A 13911-nucleotide genomic window follows, 5' to 3' on the forward strand; every position below is an offset into this window, starting at 1 on the left:
TGGCTTGTATATAGTGTTAAATACGGTCTCTGTCACTCAGCTGTGTACATATACATTGTATAGTGTTAAATACGGTCTCTGTCACTCAGCTGTGTACATATATAGTGTTAAATACGGTCTCTGTCGCTCAGCTGTGTACATACATAGTGTTAAATACGGTCTCTGTCGCTCAGCTGTGTACATATATAGTGTTAAATACGGTCTCTGTCACTCAGCTGTGTACATATATAGTGTTAAATACGGTCTCTGTCGCTCAGCTGTGTACATATATAGTGTTAAATACGGTCTCTGTCACTCAGCTGTGTACATATATAGTGTTAAATACGGTCTCTGTCGCTCAGCTGTGTACATATATAGTGTTAAATACGGTCTCTGTCACTCAGCTGTGTACATATATAGTGTTAAATACAGTCTCTGTCGCTCAGCTGTGTACATATATAGTGTTAAATACGGTCTCTGTCACTCAGCTGTGTACATATATAGTGTTAAATACGGTCTCTGTCGCTCAGCTGTGTACAAATATAGTGTTAAATACGGTCTCTGTCGCTCAGCTGTGTACATATATAGTGTTAAATACGGTCTCTGTCACTCAGCTGTGTACATATATAGTGTTAAATACGGTCTCTGTCACTCAGCTGTGTACAAATATAGTGTTAAATACGGTCTCTGTCGCTCAGCTGTGTACATATATAGTGTTAAATACGGTCTCTGTCGCTCAGCTGTGTACATATATAGTGTTAAATACGGTCTCTGTCACTCAGCTGTGTACATATATAGTGTTAAATACGGTCTCTGTCACTCAGCTGTGTACATATATAGTGTTAAATACGGTCTCTGTCACTCAGCTGTGTACATATATAGTGTTAAATACGGTCTCTGTCACTCAGCTGTGTACATATATAGTGTTAAATACAGTCTCTGTCGCTCAGCTGTGTACATATATAGTGTTAAATACGGTCTCTGTCACTCAGCTGTGTACATATATAGTGTTAAATACGGTCACTGTCGCACAGCTGTGTACATATATAGTGTTAAATACGGTCTCTGTCACTCAGCTGTGTACATATATAGTGTTAAATACGGTCTCTGTCGCTCAGCTGTGTACATATATAGTGTTAAATACGGTCTCTGTCGCTCAGCTGTGTACATATATAGTGTTAAATACGGTCTCTGTCACTCAGCTGTGTACATATATAGTGTTAAATACGGTCTCTGTCACTCAGCTGTGTACATATATAGTGTTAAATACGGTCTCTGTCACTCAGCTGTGTACATATATAGTGTTAAATACGGTCTCTGTCACTCAGCTGTGTACATATATAGTGTTAAATACAGTCTCTGTCGCTCAGCTGTGTACATATATAGTGTTAAATACGGTCTCTGTCACTCAGCTGTGTACATATATAGTGTTAAATACGGTCACTGTCGCACAGCTGTGTACATATATAGTGTTAAATACGGTCTCTGTCACTCAGCTGTGTACATATATAGTGTTAAATACGGTCTCTGTCACTCAGCTGTGTACATATATAGTGTTAAATACGGTCTCTGTCACTCAGCTGTGTACATATATAGTGTTAAATACGGTCTCTGTCACTCAGCTGTGTACATATATAGTGTTAAATACGGTCTCTGTCGCTCAGCTGTGTACATATATAGTGTTAAATACGGTCTCTGTCACTCAGCTGTGTACATATATAGTGTTAAATACGGTCTCTGTCACTCAGCCGACGGAACATTCTTCTTTGTCTCAGGAGGTAGGGGCGTGGCTTATCACGCCGGAGACCCAGGTTCGATTCTTGTCGGGGCAATCGGCAGGAATGATTTTTTTTCACATTCATGTTTATGTTGATGTCGTGGTTATCTACACTAAATAATTAGTGTTGTCTTCCATAAAAAGTCTTACTGTGCAAATATATCACCTTCCACATCGTTATAGAACTTTCCTGTTCCATTCCTCTCGAAAATATTTCTTTTATAATATTTGTAATATTTTATAATATCTATAATTTTATTTTATGATTTATTTTTCATAAACATATCATTTTTGGGATGCATGGCACAGTGGCGACATACTAGCTCTCACCTAGACGACCGGAGTTTTATTTTCCGATCGGACCTGAAAAGAAATGGGGGTAACCTGCCCGGTACGTGGTGTTTATCCGGGTACTCTGGTTTCCTCCCACGAGAAGAACCCTCGCGCGCGTTATTGCAAGCCAACAAAAATATTAATATAAGTTCGTATAGTTTATTTGGCAATTGTTCTAAAATAAATAAAGATTCTATTTTTATATCTTTGAGTCGAGTTCATCACTGCTAGATTGTATCTTTGTCTTACCGTGCAAATATATACATGTATCACTATTCACATTGTAATTGAACTCAACTGTTTTGTTCTCAGAAATAACATAGATATGAGATAAATGATGCATACTTATGCATTTACAAATTATACCATATTGTATGCACAACGATATAATCCTTTAAATAAGATATTCCCCTCGAAACAAATAGTTCCTCATATTTAAATAATCTAATTTTCAGTCATAAAATGTGTATATCATGAATGCATGCTGCAAATCCGCATGATATTTATCAAGTATATCTTGCTATTAGTGGTATGATAATGAAGGTTTAAACCCTAATACACAATTAATAAAAATAATTGTATGGATAATAAAACGCATATTGCTATCAGTGTAATCTTCGCCGTCATCACTGCGATTTATAGATACATTTTTAAAATTATCATTTCTTTAATCGTGTACAATAACAGTTCATTGTTGAAATACATGTAGTATATAGTAGACACGAAGCCTCAATGCTAATGTTTTGACAATGACTATACAATTATAGCAATTTGATAATAACGCCGATGCATGGTTTTATCAACCTGAGAAGATATATCGACCGAGGTTGAAGTCCGATAATGATACTTTAAAGGTAAACTTTGTTTTGCTTTTGTTTTTTTTTTTTTTTTTTTTTGCTTAACGTCATATTAACAGCCAGGGTCATTTAAGGACGTGCCCCACGTAGGTAACCCAGAGGTGGAGGGCTAGTGTTAAAATGTCGGGACACCTTAACCACTTGGCCACCGCGGCCCCTTAAAGATAAACAAAACATCGATGGCAATCAAACGTTTATAGTGAGCTTCACTTTCATTCTAAGGGAGACAACCCGTGCTGTCTTGATTTCAAAGCCTGTTCCGTGCTCAGTAAATATCTTAGACGGCTTTGTCTTAATCATTATGGTATTAGTTTCGTTCACAAACAACATATTGTAATAACAAAGGGTTTCAACAGATGCAGGTTGATTGATATGATGAGGATGTTTTATAGACGATGTATTCTATTCGATGCCATCGTCCTTCCCGATTTTAGAATCTCGTTTAACCTTGATATAGGAGTAGAAAAAAACACGGGCACACCTACTCTTCTTCTCCCTGTATTTTAAAGGTTTACGTACAAATATGCTCTTTTTCTTTTGCCAAAGTTTTAGTGATTTTAGATACAAATTACGTTTTAGTTATGATGTCGATAGTCCCTGTTGTACTTAAAGATTTCACTTTCGAAAATCCTGGATCCGCGCCTGATCCCGAATGATTGCATTTGCTATATTTATTTTTGCCCCCCCGACCCCCCCCCCCCCCCCCCCCCCCCCTCCCCTTCCTGAAACCCCCTACCAGGGCGCTGTCCTGGACCCACTTGGGCTCGCATTAACACTAAATGACTGTATTCGAGAAATATAAGATTTCATTCACTGTATGCCTGAATGCGTAACAGATTCGTCCTAGACAGCGCCCTATCAAGTTTGGCTATCACGAGTGTACAACTTTTGCTATGTAACTGACGAAGCAAGTGTCTGGCATATGAGCTCGATAACAATGTGTTATATCGTGCAATATCGCCGTATTTTAATATTTGACACTGATCTCTATTTAAAAAAAAGTGTTTCACTTTTAACTCTATTTTTTTAATGAATACGCTGGACAGTATAGTTCGAAGGGGAAGCATACATCACGACGCGTACGGCGGCCCATACTCTCGGTTCAAACCCAAGGGAAAACCCTTAACTTAAAAGATTATAGATATCGCCAATTTACCCTAAAAGTACAGAAAAAAAACAAGATATGGTGTCCATGAGCTACCGCTGCTAAAATATAAAAACTTCCTATCAATTGTTTAATTTAATATAGACGTTTTTAAAATACTAAACTATGTGAAGCATTGTATGCTGAAAAACAAAGTACATTGTACATTAATCAAACTCTCACGAAGCGCTGAATCTAACAGCAAAGTTAATTTGATTTTATATGATCAAATAGACATTGTTTAATTGAATTAAGAGAAAAAAATTAACGCTTGCTTTTACCCGTGTTTTCATCTAGTCGTGATAATTGATGATCACTTAGCTGAGCTGAAAAGCGGGTAACTTCGCACAGTTGTAATTTATCAGAATTAACGTCATTGACAATGCTATGTCTCTGCATCTATGTGGTAATTTTTACAGATTTTAAGGCATATTTTGGAAGCCCCTGGCACTACCAGCATTGAGCTGTCAATTACAACATATGGGTTGTTCCTGTTGTAATATTATTGCACAAGGAAAGTGTTTGGTATCTTGACGTACCTGAGAGTTTGGGAGATATTTTTTGATTGTTACAATTTAATTTTCTCTCAACGGTTTGTATTGAACAGTTTACTAGGTTTTGATATGTATAAAGTTTGAATTTTAAGATGAATTTTAATTTATTTTTTACCAATAGAAATACATTCATTATATCGTAACTGCATGCATAAACCTTTTACAGTTTTTTTTTTCAGAATTAGTTGGAAAATGAAAAATGCCCATACAACTTGTTCTATTCATTCCATTTTTATCAAGTCTGCTTATAGTTTTATCCCATTTTGTCAACAAAATCCCTAAACCCCTCTTTTGCGTAAATAGACCTTCCCGTGTGTGGTAAAGGCAAGGCGAACACTACTAACAAGACTTCTGCAACTTACATTTACTTAATGAAATCAGTTGTCATCAGGTTTCTTCCAGGGAGTTGATTCTTGATGCCAGATTAATTTAATAACAGATGGCTTTGTGAAACGCTGGACTAGAACTTGCCATAATGAATTGGAGCCCTGACAGCACCCTGTAATGAAATCACGCCGCTACATTTTACCGGGGTTATTCTTAAAACACAATCCGTATTGTTAGCATAACGCGTTTCTCGGTGTCAGAGTATTCAACATAATATTTTAATTGACATATATATATTTATATCAATCGAGAGCAAATTTCATAATCTTAAGATTTATATATCTTATATGAACCCTGCTATTAACTGTTTTATAAGATATCTTGTTATTTAAATTATCTAACAAAATACGAAACTAACAATACGAAACTAACCATGCTTTTGTAAATATTGTTCATTATACAAGCGACCCCCAATACTTATTCTAACAAATTTTCCACCAGAAGCATTTCACGGTAACAATTTGTTCGAGAGTGATTGAGTTAGGCTTAAATTAGAATAATGTTTGCTTCCCGGGCAGTTTGAATATGGTGTATGCAAATTGATGAAAGTAAATTATAACATTCCCATGAGATATCGTGACAAAAGAAAAGGTTCATTATGAGTAAGGACCTGTTTTGGAAAAACAAACTTATCGAACGTATAACTATGGGCCATATTTATACAGATAATTGTCATTACAGAGAGAGTCTGGTTGAAAAATATTTAATTATTTCTACAATCAGCATAAAAGGAAAGGTTCATTATGAGTAAGGACCTGTATTGGAAAAACAAACTTACCGAACGTATAACTATGGGCCATATTTATACAGATAATTGTCATTACAGAGAGAGTCTGGTTGAAAAATATTTAATTATTTCTACAATCAGCATAAAAAGGAAAGGTTCATTATATGTAAGGACTTGTATTGGAAAACAAACTTACGGAACGTACAACTATGGGACAATTTTATACAGACAGTTGTCATTACAAGAGAGAATCTGGTTGAAAAAAAATCATTTCTACAATCAGCATAGAAAGATTAAGCACAATTCATTATAACAAATGAACATTCACATGCCCATCTTTGCGGCCAATATACATCCGTTGTGAATCAAAGACGATTTGTAAAACTGCCAATAAAAGATACTGAAGGACATTCATTGTACAACCGGCCAAGAAATTATCGGCAATACACGAACAATAGTGTTTGGCATTGTTCCTGGATAAACTTTATATTGTGTAACTTTGTCCTATGAATGTAGTACAATTTACATGATATTTGCAGTCTTAAAACAGGGGTTGTTTGAATCCATACTATTTAAATGTTACCCGCAAGAACAGCTTACGTTTCATCTTTATGATACGCTTGATGATTTCAATTTCCGAATCGTTAACTTTCCATTCCTAGATAGCAACATGACTGCTTCCCAAACCTACGGTGTTTACATGATTAATTCCACATGATATCTAAGGACTTATTACGATATCGGAGATAGATGCCGATTATTGAAACAAACCTCTACAACACATCGTTTAGAGAGTACAGATTGATAGAGGTCACGAAAACGTTCATGGTGGACATCATAATCTCATTAAGAGATATTCTGTGTCATTATGCAATATGAAATCAGATATGCTCGATGAGTTTTGTCTTATAGACGACGTTCACAATGATCATGTCAGGGTATCGGGCCGACTATCACTGCGCCATTGAAACGTTCTTTTTAGAACACCGATGTCGCGCAGCGGTGTAAGCTGCGGGTATTTCTGGCTAGGCGATTGGGTGCCGTAGATCGTGAGTTCGAGGCCCGGTCAGGGCACGAGTCAAAAAGTTGTCTTCCTTCGTCATTTGTGTTGCTAACTTATATATCTATTTATTAGCACAATGTATCATATACACTGTGTGTTGGTGATCCGAAGATATATAGATTTGAATTTCCTGTCGTAGTTGTACCGAGAGAAATATATATATATAATTTTTATATAAAATTTCCTGATGAGCAGCAAGAGCTGCGAAAGCGCTTGAAAGTCAGTCGTCGAGTTTTTTTATTATTATATCTTCATTCTTACTTTCACATGGAAACAAACTATTTTTTCACTATATATATATATAAATACATAAATACATTTATATTATTTAGATATTTATTCAATTTCGTTAAAACAGACTAATTTTAATTAGTAATATGGGATATGTCACCCGAAATTGTCACTGCTACCCGCTATTTGGGCCGAGATTTGCGGGACGAAATGAACCTACCGAAATAGCACGCGCTGCCAGCACATCGATTCAATTTGCGATGCTGTTTTGTTAAACCTTTTAGTTATATTATTGCGGTTTTCGTTATTATATCGGTATTCTCTGTTCATAACACAATGAAGTGCCGATAAACCATCTTGTTAAATGTTGTTTGTGCAATTCCTTTTAATAAGCTAATTTCCCCAAGAATACCGCAATGGGAAAATAATTAACAAGGAAAAAAAATAATTTCAATATTCCTCATTGAGTAAAAGATACTCACATGGATATTATATCAACGTGTTACAATAACAATAGCAATTTACAATATAACATTGTTCGTCACAGCTTGATTTAAAGGAATGGGAATTAAAATTAGAGATGAAAAGAAAACAAATAAAAATATATTGGATATAAGCTGGCTAGGATGTTTTGATAAAAAAGATGTGTAAGGCGAAAGATCCCCTGCGAGTTGACTGCGGCTATTTCAATGTAGGAACAGGAAGATTATACGTCTGTTTAATTAACTATAATTAAATGATATTCCTGTAATTTTTCCAGATAATTATCTCATCTGTTATACCAACATATGATTTACGTCATACATGTACAAAGTAATAGTTGTTCATTTCCCTAGCTACCAAATTTAATTTACATTAACGGCGACGGGTAGCTGCTTAAATATATCATATGCAGGTTATAGAAAACACAATTACATATTGTATAATCATCTGCAACTGTTATAGGACAGACTACTCACCTTTCGGTAACATTTTTAACTTCTATATTGGAATAGCAGTTTTCTCCATTAATGAATGTACTTTGTTTTTTCGGTGTTTGACCACCGTGAATTTACATTACGTTATTTAACATACCGTATTTCGAGTTTTTTTTTAGCGTATGCCAAATTTCGCGTTTTCTATACAAGTTATCATGTTTTAATTTTAGCGCACATTTATTTTTAGTGTTAACACAGCTAGTAAGTTTCATACAAAACAAGAAATAACTATAAAATAGATAAACGTCATAGTTTTAAATGCTGGTGGTTATAATGTAAAACTGCTGGTGAAATAAATCAACGAACTAATGCGTTTCAGCACGGATAACAAAATTATATCAGTTTGAATCATTTTTGGTGATAATAAGACTGCATTTGAATCAGGAATACAATTCTATTAATGTGTCATTTCAAAAGATACATCCACTTATTTATTCAGCTTGCATTGAATCTTAACTTTGTTTCGTTTTTAACTGCATATCTGCATTTTGCATATACTTCATCTTGACAAGTAACGCCACCTGTCGTGTCATATCCGGGGTCAAAAGAATATTATACGGCTATGCCGAAAAAAACTTAGCAATGATATTAATCGACAATCCAAATGTAAACAAGACGCAGTATACAATATAATGTGAGGACCACATAGCCCGAGTTTCCCCCGGCCCTGACACCATGTCTGGTGTAGCCCGAGTTTCCACTGTCCCTGACACCATGTCTGGTGTAACCCGACTTTCCTCTGACCCTGACACCATGTCTGGTGTAGTCCGAGTTTCCTCTGGCCCTGACACCATGTCTGGTGTAGCCTGAGTTTCCTCTGACCCTGACACCATGTCTGGTGTAGTCCGAGTTTCCACTGGCCCTGACACCATGTCTGGTGTAGCCCGAGTTTCCTCCGGCCCTGACACCATGTTTGGTGTAACCCGACTTTCCTCTGGCCCGTACACCATGTCTGGTGTAGCCCGAGTTTCCTCTGACCCTGCCACCATGTCTGGTGTAGTCCGAGCTTCCCCCGGCCCTGACATCATGTCTGGTGAAGCCCGAGTTTCCACTGGCCCTGACACCATGTCTGGTGTAGCCCGAGTTTCCTCTGGCCCTGACACCATGTCTGGTGTAGCCCGAGTTTCCTCTGGCCCTGACACCATGTCTGGTGTAGCCCGAGTTTCCTCTGACCTGACACCATGTTTGGTGTAGCCCGAGTTTCCTCCGGCCCTGACACCATGTCTGGTGTAGCCCGAGTTCCCTCTGGCCCTGACACCATGTCTGGTGTAGCCCGAGTTTCCTCTGGCCCTGACACCATGTCTGGTGTAGCCCGAGTTTCCTCTGGCCCTGACACCATGTCTGGTGTAGCCCGAGTTTCCTCTGGCCCTGACACCATGTCTGGTGTAGCCCGAGTTTCCTCCGGCCCTGACACCATGTCCACTTAGAATTGAGCAATTTGCTAATATATATGTAATTAATATATAAATGTCTAGAATATATAACTACAACATGTTTGTAATCCCCTATGTACTTCTGTAATTTCCATGGCAGAATTTGTAATTTGTGAAAACAATGTACTTAATTATTGAAGTGTGAGAGATATTCCTCTACACTATTCTAGATGTAACCGACCGGTGTTCATGTGTGTGGATCAGTGTGAGTGTGTGGGTATAGGTGTGTATGTGCTGTAGTGTACATGTGTGGATTGGTGTGTGTGTGTGTGAGTTTGTATGTGGATCAGTGTGAGTGGGTGGGTGTGTGTGGATCAGTGTGGGTGTGTGAGTATTTGTGAGGACTGTGAGGACTTGTTGTACATGTAATTTATATACTGATAAACCATGTGGTTTAAAGTAATAAAGAACTTGAACTTGGTGTAGCCCGAGTTTCCTCAGGCCCTGACACCATGTCTGGTGTAGCCCGAGTTTCCTCTGGCCCTGACACCATGACTGGTGTGGGGCCAGAGCGCACTAGTATATGAAAACGTGGAATTCTCCGACACCGTTTGGTGTTGCTAAGATTTTGGTGCAAATACAATAAAATTGGTGTGACATAACACCTACCTTTGATATATGGATAAATGAGATATTTATTTACCCCAGAACACCTATTAAGTCTCATCTAGATGTTTTATTCCGTCACTATAGACCCTCGCTTTGCGCTAGTCAAAATTTCACGCTGTTGAACAGCCATTTTGTGTACAACTAACCACCTGAATCGGAACGCATGGACCGAAAATACCACATATCAATTACTGTGGGTGTTTTTTCTTACATAGTTTAAATTAAGAACACTAAGCTTATTATTTCCCAAAACCTGTTATATTTATTTCAAAAGTTCATTATTTATAAATGATGAGCGGTAAATTACATAAAAAATAAATGTTTTATTTTTTTCTTTTCGCTCCATCGCGCACTGATAGATAAGGGTAATTAGACCGCCCGCGACCTTTATAGTTCGCAATATGGCGTCGAGTCAAGCATGAGATTCTGACTAGTGTAAAGCGAGGGCCAATACTGGCGGAACAAAACACCTATTTGGGACTAAATGTGTGTTCTGGGTTAAAGAAATATATCAGTTATCCACATATGTAAGGTAGGTGTTATGTCACACCCAGTTTTATTGTATTTGCACCAAAATCTTAGCGACACCAAACGGTGTCGGATAATTCCACGTTGTGAGCTCTGGCCCTACACCAGTCACCACTATCAGCTTTTGTTACAGATCAAACCTTTGCAGATGCCTGCATCTCTGAATCCGTTCATTATCACACCAGGTCGTGCTTTGAGATGATGGTACAGTTTTACTAGCCACTTTGCACCTAATGGTTTCATCTTTGTGAGCTAAAAGTCAACACTGATGTTGCCAACCGCAGCGCCACCTGCTTGCTGTTTGCCAATCTCGGCTACATAAATATGTACCACAGCTTGAACTATTGTTTTTTAAATCCTTTGCACATTTATTTAGGCTAAGGTCCATTGACTGGAGTTGGTCTGTGCAATTTGGGGGAATGTTTACAAACACGAAGTGTTCATTTTGTAATAAGTACCGAAATTACGATGTGATTTGCCCTCTGCGGCGTTGTTTGTCTTTCGTACGTAACATTTCTTAACATAGCCATGTTCACAATGCCAAAGCCAAGCTCGTTATGATTTCAAATATACAATGGACAAGGTATGGTCAGCTGTGAACACATTTTTTTGGATGATAACAATTCAATCGAGTCATGGTCAATTGAGCACACCTGTAGGACGTATACACTTCAGGTGATCGGTAGTAGTGCAAGGGAGATAACACCTGCTGTAAACAATATTTTCGTGATTTACTATAATTCCCGATGGATCATGATTACTAAATAAGCGAAAATCAGACACTCGCTAAAAATACTATCAACGGTATAACTTTTTTTACGGTTGTAATATATACGATTGCACACTTAACAATATTGCTTTTGACTTCGTGGCCGAGTTGTAATTTCAATTTTTGAATACGAAAAAAATGCATTGAAATATTAAGTAGTATAGTGTATTAAAGCATTTTTTGTACAATTAAAACAACAGGGAATACCGGAATAATAGCGAAACCATGATTCTAACTACAAATCCATAAAACGCCGGCTAAACAATATATCGCTTGGCTAGAGAGATCGTCTCTTTAGCTCGATCGATTGAGCGTAAGACTAGTAAGCCAGAGGTCCCGGGTTCGATCCCTAGCGGATCGAGGCAGTGCTTTAATTAATCATGTGCTCTGCTACATTGGCGCCCATGTCGGGACCCGGGAAATATACCCAGCCTGGCTCCACAAGCATCGCTGTTACCCCTGGAAACTCGAGGACGAGTTCTTTCCTTGAGGGGGAGAATGTAACCCTGGTAAAATACTAGCGGCAATATTCCGCTCGACTAGAGAGAGATCTTCTCTTTAGCTCGATCGGTTGAGCGTAAGACTAGTAAGCCAGAGGTCCCGGGTTCGGCTAGGTGCTCTAGATCTGTTACATTGAACAACGCACAAAAAGAATAAAATTATGTTCCTGGGGGGTAAACATCTTCTGCTTTACCAAGCTGGGCAAATCTTAAAATGAGACTAAATGAAACGAATCTAGCCATTGGTAACGACGGGCCAACTAGGCATATCGACAAGGATAGACTAAGTCTGACGTCATATCGCACAAGGAAATACCTTTATTATATTAAACCTTTGTAAACTTCTGTGCAATAATGTTACTGTGTTATTTTTATGATATAAGTATAAATAAGTTCTTAAGAATATTTCTCTCGGTACAACTACGACAGGAAATTCAATTTTTTATCTTCGGATCACCAGTACATAGTGTATATGATACATTCTGCTAACATATCGACATATAGATATATTACATAGAAACACGCATGACGAAGGAAGACAACTATTTGATATTTTTGACCATCGAGTGTTACGGATACGGAATAACTGCCACTAGAAATAATTTATTTTCCGTATAATTATATCTCATTTTTAGCTCACCGGTTACAGTAACCGAGAGCTAATGCTGTCACCCCGGCGTTCGCGTCGGCGTCGGCGTCCCACCACAAAACTTTAAAGTTTTTGGAGTAAGTTTTTGGAAAGCTTGTAAGTCTAAAAGTATACACCTCAGGCCCTTCTTAGTTGGTTTATACATTAATTAGAGGTCTAGGAGTGATGTTATGGCAAAATTATGCAGAAAAAAATTGTGATTTTTTCGCATTACACCATTTTGTGGACTTAACTTTTTTGGCACCAAAACTCACTTTAAAGTTTTGGGGGCAAGTCCAAAAGTATACACCTATCAACCTTCTAATTTGGTTCATTCATTAGAGATCCAAGGGGTGATGCTGTGACAAATCATGCAGAAAAAAAATAGCATTTTGGTATTTTACTATTTTTATTGGACTTACTTTTTGACACAAAAACTCACTCTAAAGATTTTGGAGGTTAGTTTTGAAAAGCTTGTAAGTCCACACCCTTCTTATTTGGTTTATACATCCATTAGAGGTCTAGTAGTGATATTATGTGACATACAATTTCCAACTGACATGCTTATACATACATAAAAAAATGAATGCATAGTGTGATTGCTGCCGCCGGTGAGATTTCGCAATCATTGATTGCACTTGTTGATAAATGAAGTGACATCAGATCATGTAATTTTTAAGTTTATCGTAAATTCGTTTCAAATGAATAATCTCCTGTTTTGATGAAATTCTTTTACTAGCGATGAATCTAAAAACGTATTTTACATAGTAAATATGATGAGATGCAATGTACTAAAGAAAAACAAGTGGTGTCAAAAATAATGCTGTTTATTATGTTTACGACTACAATATTAACATATAAACCAAACTTTGTCAAAACACATGCATGACTTTAAACGTTAGAAAACACATAAGCAATATGACAGTAAAATAAATGTTAATTGATACTCCGTATTTTAAGTTGTAACCATTATATCTCCGAGTACATCGTTCTACATATACATGAAACGGTATCACAAATAATAAACAAATATTGTTTATCGAAGAATTATTATTCATTCGCCTTGTTGTTTCGTTAAACAATGCATTTAACGTTAAAATTGTGCCGTTGTTCTCTGGGACAAAAATGTAATATCTTTTTGAATAACGACAAATCCACAATTTCGTCTTTTATATATAATGTCCCCATATAATAGAGGGACATGTATGCAAATAGCGCTGTGATGTTGACAAATCCGTACAATATAACTGCCAGTGGCTGAATTACTAGACATGGATTAAAATTTATTGTACATGTTGTATATTGTGGCATACATACTATGTCATAGTTTGTCTAATTGTTTACAAGTGATTAGACAATTAAATATATTATCCATTGATAGACTTTTAAAAATAAAAAAAACATTATGTGATATT

Source organism: Pecten maximus, chromosome 14, assembly GCF_902652985.1.
Source record: "Pecten maximus chromosome 14, xPecMax1.1, whole genome shotgun sequence".
Lineage (NCBI taxonomy): Eukaryota > Metazoa > Mollusca > Bivalvia > Pectinida > Pectinidae > Pecten > Pecten maximus.